Source organism: Microtus oregoni, unplaced genomic scaffold, assembly GCF_018167655.1.
Source record: "Microtus oregoni isolate MIOR12 unplaced genomic scaffold, Mior012 000077F_ref0000221, whole genome shotgun sequence".
Lineage (NCBI taxonomy): Eukaryota > Metazoa > Chordata > Mammalia > Rodentia > Cricetidae > Microtus > Microtus oregoni.
This window is the reverse complement of record NW_024544029.1, coordinates 633,430-649,242: the sequence shown is the minus strand read 5'-3', so window position 1 is coordinate 649,242 and position 15,813 is coordinate 633,430. Positions and strand designations below refer to the sequence as shown.

At 42.6% G+C, this 15,813-nt stretch overlaps 1 protein-coding gene across 2 annotated transcripts in view; it reads right to left on the bottom strand.

Moving 5' to 3' along the window:
* The window catches only part of Tmem117 (transmembrane protein 117), a 425,555-nt gene that overhangs the window by 239,180 nt on the left and 170,562 nt on the right, over window positions 1–15,813 (bottom strand). The gene's annotated exons all lie outside the window — the stretch shown is intronic.

Below are 15,813 nucleotides of genomic sequence, written 5' to 3'. Positions count from 1 at the left end.
GTACTGAACTGAACAGAGAATTCTCAACAGAAGAAGTTCAAATGGCCAAAAGACACTTCAGGCCATGCTCAACCTCCTTAGCGATCAGGGAAATGCAAATCAAAACGACTTTGAGATATCATCTTAAACCTGTCAGAATGGCTAAAATCAAAAACACTAATGATAGCCTATGCTAGAGAGGATGTGGAGTAAGGGGAACACTCATACATTGCTGGTGGGAATGGAATCTTGTGCAACCACTTTGGAAATCAGTGTGGCAGTTTCTCAGGAAATTGGGAATCAACCTACCTCAGGATCCAGCAATACCACTCTTGGGAATATACCCAAGAGATGCTCTATCATACTACAAAAGCATTTGTTCAACTATGTTCATAGCAGCATTATTTGTAATAGCCAGAACCTGGAAACAACCTAGATGCCCCTCAATGGAAGAATGGATAAAGAAATTGTGGAATATATACGCATTGGACTACTACTCAACAGTAAAAACAGTGACATCTTGAATTTTGCATGCAAATGGATGGAAATAGAAAACATTATCCTGAGTGAGGTAACCCAGACCCAAAAAGATGAATATGGGATGTACTCACTCATTAGTGGACTCTAGCCATAAACCAAGGACATTAAGCCTATAGTTCGCAAGCCTAGAGAAGCCAAATAACAAGGTGAACCCAAAGAAAAACATATATAGATCCTCCTGGAAATTGGAAGCAAACAAGATTGCTTGGCAAAAGTTGGGAGCATGGTAGTGGGGGTAGGGGTGAGGGGTACGGTTGGGGGAAGGGGAGAGGGGGAGAGGGAAGGGAGAAGGGAAAGACTGGTGAGAGCTTGGGGAGTAGGAAGGTGGAGATGGAGGAAGGGCAGATATAGGAGCAGAAAAGAAGATATCTACATTAAAGGAGCCAATTTAGGGTTGGCAAGAGACTTGGCTCTAGAGGGGATCCCAGGTGTCCATGGGGATGTCCCCAGCTAGGTCCTTGGACAGCAGAGGAGAGGGTACCTGAACTGTCCTTGCCCCACTATCACACTGATGATTATCTCGAATATCACCATAGAATCTTCATCCAGCAATGGATGGAGATAGAGACAGAGACCCTCATCAGAGCAACGGACTGAACTCCCAAGGTTCAGTTGAAGAGCAGAAGGCGGGAGAAGAACAAGGAAGTCAGGACTGTGAGGGGTTGGTTCACCAACTGAGTGGTGTGGTGAGTAAAACAGTGTGCCTGTTCTAATGGGAGCTCACCAAATCCAGCTTGACTGGGACTGAATGAGCATGTGATCAAACCAGTCTCTCTGATTGTGCCTGACAACGGGGGCTGACTGAGAAGCCACTGATAATGGCACTGGGACTTGTTTTTACGGCATGTTCTGGCTTTTTGGAACCCTAGTCTATATGGATGCACAGCTTCCTAGGCCTGGATGGAGGGGGGAGAGCCTTGGACTTCCCACAGGGCAAGGTTCCCTGCCCTCTCTCAAGAAGGAAGGAGGAGGGAGAAGGAGGAGTGGGGGAGCGGGAGGGGATTGGGAGGAGGGGAGGAAGGGTAAATTTTTGAATGAAAAAATAAAAAAAAATATTTTCATATATGAAGGCATATATATCCTCCTCACATGGGTGCTGGCTCTAACTCCAGAGCCTGCGACTGCATGTGTGGCACTAAATTACACAGACGTGACACTAGTTACAGAACTTGGGGTTACCCTCTCTCCATTTACAAGACTTCCAGTAAAACAAGAACACTGTTTGACAAGATTAAGGATTTATTTGTTGACTCCCTTAGAAGTTCTGTACATTGAATTTAATCCAGTCTCAGAAAAGCCCCGAGGGAGTCATTAACTTCAAAATTAATTATAATCTGTAAGCATGGGAACCTCGGAATCGAAGAGTCTGGAAGAAAGCCATCCTATAACAGAAATCTGAGATTTATATTCGAAAGCAAACTAATTATCGATTCTCTGCAAATCGATTTTTTTTATGTATAAATGGATGATCACAGAAGCTTCTGACTGCCAGTGTGAATAATCTTAGGGATTTAGGTATATTTTTAATACTGTATAACATAGAACGGGCAGGAGAAGTGAACTGGGACATAAAAAGCTAGAATACCATGCACGTAATTAGGATTCCATCTAGCTGAGATAAATCAGGCACAAGTGTGGTTTGTGATTCCACAAACATTGTTTCAAAAAGTAAGCCAATTGATTACCTCAGGGACAGAACAAAAATTTCTAAATTTAAAATAGTCTTCAAAGTTACACATTAAACTAGAAGAAAAAATAGATGACTAAAATGGGTTTGCCTCCTCCTCTCTCTTTTACTTCTTCTCCTGTAATCCAGGGTGGCCTGCAATTTACTATGCAGTAGAAATAGCCTTGAACTTCTAATCCTCCTTCCTCTACCATTTAAATGGGAGGATTACAGGTATGCCCGGTTCCCACAGTGATAAGGATCAAACACAGGACTTCATTCATGCTAAGCAAGAATTCTACCAACTAAATAACATTCCCAGGCCTGGATTAGTCTTTAAGAATCAATATTTTTAGCTTTGTACATCAGCTTACTTATCAACTAACTCCATACTATTAGACCTAGTATATACCATGCAGATACCAAAGGACATGATTCTGATTCCATCCAGCCTGTTATAATGCTGTGTCCATGTCACTGAGAAATAATAACAACACCAAGTCTAATCTAACTGTGGAACCATTACACTTTCCTCTTGCAAGTATATATCAAAATTAGTAAGTACAATATAAATTTAGCAAGGTGATCCACATCATCCAACCCAGTAAAGACACATCTGTACCCATGAGATGAAAATAGAACAGTACAGTTCTGACATGATCTCATAGATTCTCAAAGGGTACTGATACAGAACTACCAAATCTCAAAAGCCTCATCCAAACTCATTCTCAATAGCAGCTTTCTGAGTACACAGAATGTTGGAGCTTACCTCTTCACTCTGTTTCTTACAGGCTGCATTTCCAGGATCTGTCTTACTCACAGTAATTCCTCCTTATCCGTGGAGGGTACTTTCCAGATCCCCAACCAGATCCCAGCTGAGTATAGTCCCGAGCTTGACAGACAGTGCTCTGGCATCTCCATCCTACAGCATTGCCACATGGTGCCAGAGCTCATCTGTTCTTCCACACTTTGGGCCTGGTGCCTCCCTCCTACCACTACTCCACTCTTACCACCAGCGAGTCAATCAAGTGGTCCTGGAACACAGTCACCGTGAGATCGTGACAGGTGATCAACAACAGGGACAGTTATTAGTATATACAGCATGGATACACTGGACAAGGGATGACTGGTGTTCCTAGCAAGTTGGGAGAGACGGGATGCTATTTTGTCAGGATCCCCAGAATAATGCACAACTTGAAATTTGGGAGCTGTTTTTTTCGGGGATTTTCCACTTCTCTTCAGAGTGTGAATAGTAGCAGTTGGTTAAAACTCTGAAAGGGGAAAACAGAGCCGAGAGAAGACTACAGCACTGTAAGGCAAGAACAAAGAGCCTTCCCTATGGCTGCTCCAAACATGTCCCCCACTCTTAAGTCGTCCTCAGATCCCATCCTCAGCTGCACGTGACCAGCCATGGCAGCACCAGCTACACATACAGAGTCACCGTCCATGGTCCACACACATAATACGCTGCAGAGATCACTTTCCCGAGTGTGGAAAGGCCATGCCATTTGTGTAGCATGATGTCTATCTTCAGCTGACTCCTTCAATTTAAATTATTTGATAAGATTTGGTCAGCTCTGATAAGAAATCAGACAATTCTGTGAAGTCTTAAACATTTCTGAATGGTTGGCATATCTCTCTGCTCTGAGGCCACAATCCTGAAAACGTTAGTTGAAGAGCTGTGAATAGCTTGAAATGTATTCTATACCAGCGATGTTTGACTTCTCAAAAAAACATTATAGATGATTGTGTCTCTCATTTATCTCTTAGTTTTTATCACCAGTACAGAGTCTATGATTATTTAATTCCTGTAATTTTCCTTTCTGAATTCTATCTCTTGCTTCTCATATTCTTTTGAGTTACCTGCTGTAGAGAACGTCAAGGAAATACCAGGGATTTATTATCTGTGCAAGATAATTACAGTAACATATCCCAGTATCAGAGAATTCTTAGAGCTTGTCTCCGAACAACAGGATTTTTTATTAAAAAGAAAAATACAAGATATGAACCTATAACCCAGAACTGTCAACACAAAGAGCAACTAATTTACGAGTCTGGAAAAAAATTTTCCTCTGGTTGAGGACTGGGGCAGAATCATGAATGCTGCCCTTAGCACTGTTTTCAAGGCTGTAACTTCAAATGAAATTATCTTATCTTAATGCTTCAAGGCTGTTCTTAGAAAGTACGCCCTTCATTTAAAAACAAAAGAAAAACAACAACCAAAAAAAAAAAAACTAAGATAAAATTTAGCAATTTAGCAGGTGTTATTTCCAAATGAGAGCAAAATCATCCCCTTCAAATCAGCCCAACATGAGAGGAATCTGCCAAGCTCAGGGCTGAGATGCCACCTTATGCTATTTGGTTAGTGAACAAGCAGGAAACTGATTCATTCAAGTCATTATATATATTTAAAAAAAAACAGCTCCAACCGTTCACAAATAAAAATAAAATATTATTTCTGCTCTTTATATATATTTTTTAAAAAAAGAGTAAGCTAAGACGGCTAGAACACTCCACAGAAATAATGTCTACAGCACTTCCCAGCAGAGCGCCTGACCTGCTCACAGCAAGCTCTATCTGCAGAAACAGCAAGAATGGAGGCCACAGGGGTGCCACTCCCTTGGGGGACCATTCTCAGGATCACTTTTCACTGACTAGAGCTCTCCTGGGTATTAAAGCTGGATTCCTGCTGTGTGCTTCTCCACAGTTTCTTAACTCCCCAGGTCTTCCTGGGATGGTTCCTGGAGAGTGTTAAGTCGGTTCCACCTTCTGGAGTTACCAGCTGTTAGGAACAAAGACACCTGGGCAAGGAGCTTGTTAAATGGCATTATTTCTTCTCCATGACAGTTGTGACAGACTGAAAAAATCTGCTTCTTAGTCTGCCTGTGGTTTCCTTAATTGCACACTGTCAAATCTGCAGTTGAGAGTCTTTACCTCAACTCTCCTAGAAGTGGCTGGTATTTGATTATCTTGTTCTGTTTTGTCTGTATTCCTTTTGAAATGGTCATTTTCCAGCCAGCTATAATGAACCCACCTTGGGCTATAGTTATTGTGATAAAGTTCAACTACTAAAGAACCAACTATTTTATACAGGATCATTTAGAAATTAACATGTCGTTGTGGATACTGGTAATTCGAATATAAAACAGCATTGGCTAATGGGGAAAATATGATGTAGAAACATAAGATCATTAGAAAATCATCTCATTTACATATTAAATAGTTTCTAGAGTCAACTGAGAGGTGCAAGCAAAAAATGGAAACCTTCCTAATTCCACACCGACCAGCCATTGTTATTTTAAAAAGGAAGAGATGATGTAGACATATCTAAAGGATGCTTTCCCTGCATTTGCTGTTCAACTATGATGTGCTTGAATCAATTTTTCCTTATATACAGGTGATCCAATTCTTCCCATAATTAATTAAAAGAAGAGAAAGGTAACTCTTGAAATCAGAGGTCATGTAAACTTTACAAAACCCAATTTCTGTGAGTTATTCTTCTTAGTAGTTTTAAAGATACTCATTACTAACAAAAGCCTCCCTCAGACAACTGAGGAAATGTCTTGAATGCATTTTCAACAGTGCCCAGGGTGTCAGTTTGTCCTGCCTATGGCGGTGACTCCCTGAGATGCTTTAAGAACCAAAAGGTGGGGCTAGGGGTGGGGCCCAGTGGTAGAGAACTTGCCTAGCATGCACAAGGCCAACAGGTCTGATTGCTAGCACATTTAGAAAAGACAATAACAACAAAATAAAACAAAATCTAGAGGAAAACTTTACCACCACTGCCCCCATAGCACTTAGCCAGGGCAACCCACCAGCTGCAGTACTGCTTTCCCACCAACACTCTGAGGCCAAAGCACAGCCTTGCTGAAATAACAAAGAAATCCCCCTCCACGCTCATATTATACTACCTGGCTTCATTTCCACAATAAGGCTGCCTTGGGCCCTCATACACATACCAAAAGTATCCCAAATGTACAAAGACCTCAACATGGTTTCCACCTGAAGCATGGATCATGGCATCAAACATGGTTTCTAGCAGCCGCACAGACCCAGGGTGTCTTTCAAGAAGACTTAACCCAGAAAAATGAAACTTTCTTCTACTCAGATATCTTATTGTTGCTCAAAGTCTATGTGATCAATGATTGGGTGATGAGGGGTTTGAGGGGGGCTCAGAACCTGCTTGAGCTCCAGGCTGCTATACACCACCTTGCCTTCAGTGCTGCCCACACTGCCAGTACGCTGGGCATGGTCATCATGTTCACAACCCGAAAAAGTCTTGTGCTTTCCTCTCTAGAACAGGACAGCTTCAGCAGCAGGCCAGGCCTGTGGACAAAGGAGTGGCAGCTGCCAATGGGATAAAGTGGGCCCAGGCCTCCCGGCAGCCCAAAGACCTGCTCTAAGGAACATGTTATTGTCATCCATGGCCTTGCTCCCAGACCTGTCACCACCATTGTGTCTCTACTTCTGCTTCTCTCCACTGATGGTTGCCGTGTTCCATCATCTGTTTTCCTATGTTCCACCCTTTTTCCTTCAGACTCGCAAAGATAGAATAGATGATAAAGTATTTTCCTTAATTTGCCAAATATAAATGGACTAAATACTATAATTCTTTCTTGATAACTGTTTTGCACATGTAATTTTACTATGTGAAATTTAAAACCTTTCTTTTTATTTAGACAGAAAAGGGGAGTCAGGCAGATGTCATGTAGCTGCCAAAGGAAAAGGACGCCAGAACCTTTCTGGTAAGCCACAGCCTTGTGCGGACATACAGATTAATAGAAATGGGTTAATTTAAGAAGTAAGAGCTAGCTAGGAATATGCCTGAGTCATTGGCCAAACAGTGCTGTAATTAATATAGATTTTGTGTGATTATTAGGGTCTGTGTGGCCAAAAAATAAAAATACAAATCTCTGTTTACATATGTACACATTTGAAAGACCATGTTGACCTTCCCGTTTCCCAATATGGGGCACACATCCACAACAAACTAAGCCAAAAAGCAGCACAAGGGATGGATACCCATCTGAGAATCAAGTTCAGATTTACCTTCACTGAATTCATCAATTAGGATTAAATTCATTATCTGACTCATTCTCCACTGGCATACTAGACTAGAAATACTCTCTGTATCATCTGTTCTGGTCAGCTCTAATAGTCAATTTGGCATAGCCTAGATTCACCTGAGAAAGGTGTCTCAGTTGAGGGATTGCCTGGTTGAGGGCTGACCTGTGGGCCAGCCTGGATGGCTAATTGTTATAGGGGATCCCAGCCCAGGGTGGACAGCACCAACCCTGGGCAGATGGTTCAAGGCTGCATGAGCCTGTGAGTGAGCCAGCAGGCAGCATCCCCCGTGGTTTCTGTTTCAAGTCCCTGCTGACATTCCTGCCCTGACTTCCCTTAGTGATGAACCTTGAAGTGTAAGCCATTCCTTCCTACACTCTTTTAGTCACAGCGTTTTATTGCAGCAACCATAATCAAAATAAAATGCTTTGTATTTCTGTCCTATACAGGAGAAAGACTTCAGCTTAAAACAGAGACTAACTCCATGCCCAGGCCAAGAAAAAATCTGTGTTCAAAAGACATTATGTATTTCAAAACATGAATAAGAAAGCAATGAAGCAAGTTGCAGACTCTCCAGAGAAGGAAACCATGCACCTGTGCAAGTCACATGTCCACAAAGCCAGCTGCCTGCCCAAGGTGTGGAGCATGAACATTGAGGAGGGAGGGACTGGTCATGAGGTGGGTGCTGATTGTACCAGACTTTCTTTATGGACCACCAACCAGCTCCCAAATCAAGACACAGAGACTTCTTATTGGTTATGAATGCTTGGCCTTATCTTAGCTCTTATTTTAATATCTTTCTCTTTATTTTGCCTCAGGCCTTTTAACCTTTTTTCCTTCTGTATATCTTACTTTCACTTCTCCTGAATGGCTGGCAGCTGCCTGACTTTCTTCCCAGGCCATGTCCCTCTCTTTCTCCCTCTTTTTTTCTCATTCTCCCCTTTGAGCCTCCTTCTTATCTCCCCTGCCTGTCAACTCTGCCTATCCCTCTCCTGACTAGGTATTGGCTGTTCAGCTTTTTATTAGACCAATCAGGTGCCTCAGACAGGCAAAGTGAGCACATCTTTACATAATTAAACAAATGCAGCACATCGTTACATTTACAAAAGCAGCAGAAACAAATGTAACACACCTTCACCTAGTTAAATATTCTGCAACATAAACAAAAGTAACACAACTTTATATAGCTAAATCTTGCACAACAGTTGGTTCCAGTTCCTAAAGAGGAAACCTACAGTCCTGTTCACCCCACTGTCTTCCCACAGGTAGCAAGGTTCAAATGGCAATCCCCAAACAGTCCTGGTCTAGCCTCACAGATAGAGACTGTTCTAAGACACCAGTGTTTGTCACTAAGGAACGAGCACAGTTGTTTTCAGTTAAAAACCCTCAGTTTATAAGAAGATTGAATGGGCCCTGGAGGAAAAAGGAGAAGTGCTGAGAAGGACAATGGATTCATGATGTGGGGTTTCCCTCTGTATGCTGAGATTACCATTAATGAATAAATAAACTGCTTTAGACCTATATCAGGGCAGAACTTAGCTAGGTGGGGAAAACTAAGCTGAATGCTGGAAGGAAGAAGATCAGAGTCAGAGGGAAGCCACGGACCCACCGGAAACAGATGCTGGGAACTTTAGCCAGTAAGCTACAGCCACTTGGTGATACACAGATTAATAGAAATGAGTTAAATTAATATGTAAAAGTTAGCCAATAAAAAACTAGAGCTAATGGGTCAAGCAGTGATTTAATTAATACAGTTTCTGTGTGATTATTTTGGGGCTAAGCAGTTGGGACGAACAAGCAGTCCCTGGCCCTTCCAACAGATTCACGTATGAATTAAGTTCATAGACCTTTCTAGATTTTGTCTAAAGTGTATCAAAGCAAGAAGAAGTATCCCTGGAACCTCAAAGATTCTAGAAAAATGGTTCACAGTCCTCTTCCTCTGAAATGCCCCTGTGTTTCTGAGACATTGGATTTTTCTAAGAAAAGGAAATTTTACTTAAAGATGACATTAAGCATCTTTCTGCTTTAGTGAATGCATTTTCAACTGAGACACAAGTCCTGGGTCAGACTTGGAATTAAACTTCATCTCTGTTATTGACCAGCAAATAGACCTGGAGAATTGCCATGTCTCTAAACTTTATGTCTATGATTGAGAGAGAGATGCCTGGTAAATACTCATTCAACAAACCTTAAGCATAATTTCTTCATTTAGTTTAATCTGTTCATTTGTGTGGTTGATTTGTACTAAGAACCATGCATTTCTAGTGTTGACTAATAATAGATTATGAATGATAAAATATTTACTAGATAGAAACTATATTCAGGGGGCTGCAGGGATGACTCAGTGGTTAAGAATGTTTGCTGCTCTTCTAGAAGACCTGAGTTTTATTCCCAGAAGCCAGGTGGCTTAATACCACCTATAATTTGAACTCCAAGAGATTCAATGCTCTCTTCTAACTTATGCAGGCACCCCATCCATGCACACACAGGAAGAAGAAAGGAAGAAAGGAAGGAAGGAAGGAAGGAAGGAAGGAAGGAAGGAAGGAAGATCGATCTTAAAATAACCATAACCAAGATGCCAATGCCTATTTTCCTGGGACAATCCAAGTGAACACTCCTCTTTTTTATTAATAAGGGGTCCTCAATTCTCAGCAGTTCCCCATTACACATTTGATATAACTTCAAAAGTTCCAGACTCTCCACTGAAGTTGACTAAACATTCTCTTTATTGTTGGCTGTGGTAGCTACTATTCATTGTCAACCTAATGGGACAGTCACTGAAGAGACAAGCACTGGGGATGGCTGTGAAGGATTATCTAGATTAGGTTAAATATGATGCTAACTTTGAGCAGTTCCATTCCATAGGCTGAGGGTCCCAGACTAAATGAAAGGGAGAAAATTAACTAACTGTGAGCATCCATTGCTCTCTGCTTATTGACTAAAGATGCCACGTGACCAGCTGCTTTCAGTTCTGCTGCCAAGATTTCCCCATCATGGTGGCCTGCACCCTCACCTAAAATCAAAATCAACTTCTCTTCTTTCTGAGGCTTTCGCAGGCATTTTGTCCCAGGAATCTGTAAAGTAATGCAGTGGCTTTGCCAGACCCAACAGGAAACATGGTAATTACAATGTTTCATTCATAAACAATTAGCATCCTTCCTTCTGGTAACTTCTGTGAGGCTTGTGAGGTCAATAGCCTGAGCTCCACACAGGGTCGGATGACCTCCAGGGGACCAAAATACTTCATCTTGATGTACATCCAGGGGATTTGGCCAGAGAGGCAAAAACTCAGAACCCAGACCATCAGTGCTTGTGAAAAAGGCCAAAGACAGAAGGCACTGTCTCTCCTGAGGATCAAGAGGAAAGAACAACGGGAAGGAAGAGCAATCGTAGTCATGGGAGCAGTATTTTTAGCATCCTCTGAGAACCACTTCTAATGTGTCTGGCTGGGTGACTGGAATAAAATGTTACAGAACCAAAGTAAAGGGAAGACATGAATAAAGCATGCCGTGCATTCTCTGCCTCTGTGCTGCTATTTGGGCAGCACTGGCTGCTTTGTAGGGGCCACCTGTAGCTTCTCAATACCACATTAGAATAAATGGATAATGTATCCATCAGAACACGGTGTTTTGCTGTGACTGTGAGGAGAATATCTCTGTCTCTTCCAGGACTCAGCCAAAAGGCCAGAAGCCTCCTGAATACTTGCTCTCATTCTGGCTATAGCATGTCAGTTCTGAGCCACAGTACTCAAAATATCATTTGCAGAAAACAAGTCTAGGCACTCACTGCAATACAGGGTTCCAAACTCTTCCCCTTCTGCTGAACACCTCACTGATGTCCAGGAAGGGTGTGTGTGTGTGTGTGTGTGTGTGTGTGTGTGTGTGTGTGTGATGGTCACCTGTGTAGGCATATGTGGGGGCTGTGCGTGTACACATGTGTGCACGTCTATAGAGGCCATGACAGTGCATATTTTCCTTCACTGCATGCAGTCCATTATTTTGATGACTCACTATCAGCTAGTATAGGTAGCCAGCTTGCTCTGGGGATTCCTGTCTCTGCCTCCTGTGCTATGATACAGGAAAGTTCCCATGTCCACCCGAAGTCTATAGATGCTAGGGATCGGTACCCTAGTGCCTATATTTGGTTGGTAATCATTTTACTCCTTGATTCATATTATTGGCCTGAGGAGCAGGCCCTTACTTGAGACAGGCTATCATAAGGACCATTTACAAGACAAACTTGGTGACACTTGCTTATGATCTCAGTCCACAAGCCTCCATAGAACCGCATCCCCATATCTCATTTTTCCATAGAGGTTTGCCAGTCACTTGCAGAGTAAGATGCCTGCTTCTAGATTTCAGGATTTGATTAATAGCTGAGTGTAACTGTTAAGTCATTTAATAATCTCTTAATTTCAATTTATCTGTAAAACACAATGTGAAAAATGGCACACCTCACACACACTCTTGGAAACACCAAATGCCGTTTGCATTTTCCTTTCATAAATAAGTGAAAATTCCATTCCTTCTCATTTTGATACATCTGTATTCTTCATACCCAAAACTAAGACACTGCTGTACTCTTTCATCACCAAGTTGGCGCCTTGGGTCATTAATTATTGCAGTCCCAAGGTCTCTTGGATAAAATAGCATCTGTCACCCGCGAGGGAAGGGTGAATGCACACCTGGACAGAAGATGGATCTGAGAGCGCACAGCAGCTCCCAGCTGTGAGCACAGACAAGCACACAAATACCTGTCTGACACAGAGCAACGGCTGCTCTGCTTCTCAGAGCAACTTGGAAACCTTGGCTGTAACAAAATCTTGTGTTGAAAATCACAGATTTGGCAAAAAGTAATTGTTATCTTGAGAGGAAGAGCTGCAGTTGACAAAGCTAATGAAAACCTACTCTCTTAACAGGGACATCAGTGATGCGTGTGCATGGGTCTAGCAGGACAATGAGACGATTCAGAGTCTGCCCATGGATTCCCAGCAGCACTGCTTCTGTATTGCATGCAGGCCAAAAGATGAACCTGTGGCCTCAACAGCAAATGTGCATTCTTGTTCCTCGGTTTCCTGCATTCCCCTGAGGAGCTGGGCTCTGGGACAGCCATAAAGAAATCATGATCTGTAAGCCTCAGAGAGAATAGGGGTCCTTCTGCCATCCATCTTCTGTGCTGAAACTAGAAGCAGCTCCCTTTCTGCAGGACTCCAGAGTCAGGTCCCAGATGTGGTGAGAGTCCACAACCTCTCTCTGCTCTGCCCTGGCCCTGTCACTAACATCTGTGAGTTACTCACTTTGGGGCTTTGGCTTCTTTCTATTCTCAAAATTGGAGCTGAACATCCCTTCTTGGCCCTCCTCAGAGGATCAATTACTGCATGCAAATGAGAAAATGAACATCAGCAATCCTGAAAAAGTGAAGACCCGGAACCTGTGGGGGAAGGGTTTCATGTGGTATATGTATGTGAATGTGTGCAGGCATGGTGTGGACACATGCATGTGGTGTGTGTGTGTGTGTGTGTGTGTGTGTGTGTGTGTGTGTGTGCGTGCACGTGAATGAACGTGGGGTTTGAGTGGTTTGTATATGTGTGGTACTCCACATATGTCAGAATATATGTTGCCGTGGTAACCACGAGGCTGTAGGAATCAAGAGAAGGTTAGGCACTAGAGTCCTGACTGGCCAGGACAGGTCCCCAGTTCCCTTTTATGCCTTTCTTAGGCTTCTGCTGTAACTAGGAATGAAGATCCTTTGACTTGCTACTGAGGACAGCCTTGAGCACATAGGTGAGTGTTTCCAAGGAAAAGTGATCGGTGCTGCCTTTCCTTCCTTCTTTCTGTTTTGAAAATGCATATGCTATCTGGAGCTACAGCAGCAAATCCTGTCATAATGAGGCAAAGGTACAAGGACAAAAGTCCATGTGTGAAGGAAGATGTAAAAAAAAAAAAAGCAAAACACAAAAGATTTTGGGTTTCTGATACAACACAGAAAAGTTGAATCAATTCCAAAACCCTACAACATCAATGGAAAGCAGGAGAAAGATAAACCCTGATTTGTTTAAGTGCCCATTAGAAACCCGGTGGACTGTAGCCCAATGTATTCCTGAGGAAAAGAAGGAAGCCGGAACGACCCTATGAAGGCATCCGTCAGACCGTTTCTCTGCAGGCAAACACCCCCATGACTCCCTTCCTCACTCAAAGTGGGGCCAGAGCCAGAATCAATCCGCAGGCTCTAAGTCTCCTGGTCCATTCTAATGCCCCCCAATTTATCTGCCAGTCACAGTAAGCTCGTTGGTAGAGACTCAGCATTTGTGCTTCTGCAGCTATGTTACCCCAAGGGAGCACCCCCACAGCCCCCTGCAGGATTTCCCACAGGCTCCCCTCTCAGTGAGGCCTTGTAGCTATCCTGTCAGTATGTCTGCCTGCTATACCTGCCCGTTCTTGCACACTTCACTTCTATGAAAATTTTAATATGAACATATATCTATGTATTAGTTGTTTTTTGTTTTTGTTTTGTTTTTGTTTGTTTTATTTTTCACCTTGACAGAAGCTAGAGTCATCTAAGAAGGGCCCTGAGCTGAGGAACTGTTTCCATCAAATTCCCCTATGGACAAGTCTGTGGGGGTATTTTCTTGATAAAAGATTGATACAGAGGGCTCAGCAGAGCATCCAACCCAGCTTTGGAGAAGGCTCAGCACATGCTTTCACCCCTTAAGGCCAGAACGGTCCCCATAGAGTCCTTCATTTATGCCTCAAGCTGAGGCAGCCTCCTCCCCTTGATGCTTCTCAAGGACACCAAGGGACGGAAGCTTGTTCATCGCTCACTTCATGTTCAGGAATCCTTTCTGTGGCATAACTGATATGGAGAGAAGTTCCACACAGTTCTCAAAGAGTCTGTCTACTACAATTATGTTTGAGTCCGGAAATCCATCATCATCACTCCTTTGAGTGCTCCATCTCTATCTGCCACCATCTCTCCTTTGAGTGGTCCGTATCTAGATATACACAGGACTCTGAAGCATTGCTTCTCACTAATTCCTTAAAGGAGACCCCAGAGCCACAGACTTATCTTGTCATATGCAGGTCTTTAGATGCTGGCTGATGGTGGAAGGTCCCCTCCTCTAGTCTATTTGATGCCATCACTGAAAGGAGTCAGTACTGCCTCTGATGACCATAGCAACCACCTTTAGCTATCCCCCGCTTCAGAACTGCAGTTCCTCCACAACATCAGGACACTGTTTAATTTGATGCACTGCATATTCCATGTCTGAAACATGATAAGAACAATATATAGGTCCTGGACACTAATCTGACATTGATTGACAAATTTGGATCTTATTTAATCATACAGAAGCTTTCCTTACTCAACTGTCAAGTGTGTTCCAGGGGTTACGTTGGGCAGATAGATTGCATTTTGAAAAATACATTAGCAAATTAGCCTGGCTAATAAAATATTCAAGGTTATGGAAAGAATACAAACTGTCAAGGACAGATTTAATGGCTCCATGGCATTATTACATTACTTAAAATATTCTTTTCACTTTAAAGTAGAAATAATTATATATTGAACAAATACCAATATAAATTCTTCAGATTATAGACAGCAAAGATGATGGTGGCCCAGTGATTACATTGCCCTTGGAAGGCTGGAGTAGAAGGACTTTGAGTAGAGCCCACCCTGGCCTACACACTAAGATCTTGTCTCTAAAAAACAAAACAAAGCTAGAATAAGAAGGGTAGAGTCTTATTAGATCACTGTAAAGCTTCCTCTTTGAACTCTTGCCCTAGAAATATATTTTAAAGAAGTCCTGCAGCTTGAAGAATGGGAATGCCCATTCCCATTAAATAACCAAACATCCTTTTAGGTTCTATAAGTTATTGACAATATTACCTATTTCACTAGGTTGCTATTTAAAAAAGTTAAAGCCCATTGAAGTACCATGCAGCAACCAAACTTTGAAGAACATGAATGAAAAATTTTCCTCACAAATATGGTGGCCTTCTGCTTATATTATACCTTCTTCCCCTTATGACCTTTCCTGATTTTACTACCTCCTATCTTCTGTGAGCATCTGCTCCTCAGCCACGGTCCTCAGTCATCTTTCTTCTTTCCCCATAAATGATTTTCTCCCTCTCCCTACCCACTCCCAGACTCCTCCACCCTTCTGTCTGTCCATCTCTATCAGACACTGTCAGAACTATCAGAACTCACCAGTGCACTGCTACGTCTCATTCTTCTTCCTGTGTTCTCCCAACCTCTACATCTCTTAGAATCTCTAGATGTCTAAAGGAAGTGTTGTCTGCTCTGAAATCCACGGTTTCCCAGACACCCCCCTTCATAAATGTGACATTACTGTAGCAAGTAAAATCACTCAAGCATTCCCTCAATAACGAAATAAGGTCCACAGGCAGGTGGACATATCGGGTCAAAAGCCCACACCGTCCTTCCATGGTAGACACCAACCATTTCACCTCAGAAGCTTCTGGTGAGCCTGCTATGTGTCTCTGCCCTCACAGGTCCTCCATTTTATGCAACCTTCCGCAAAAATTCATTCCTTAGCATTCGGG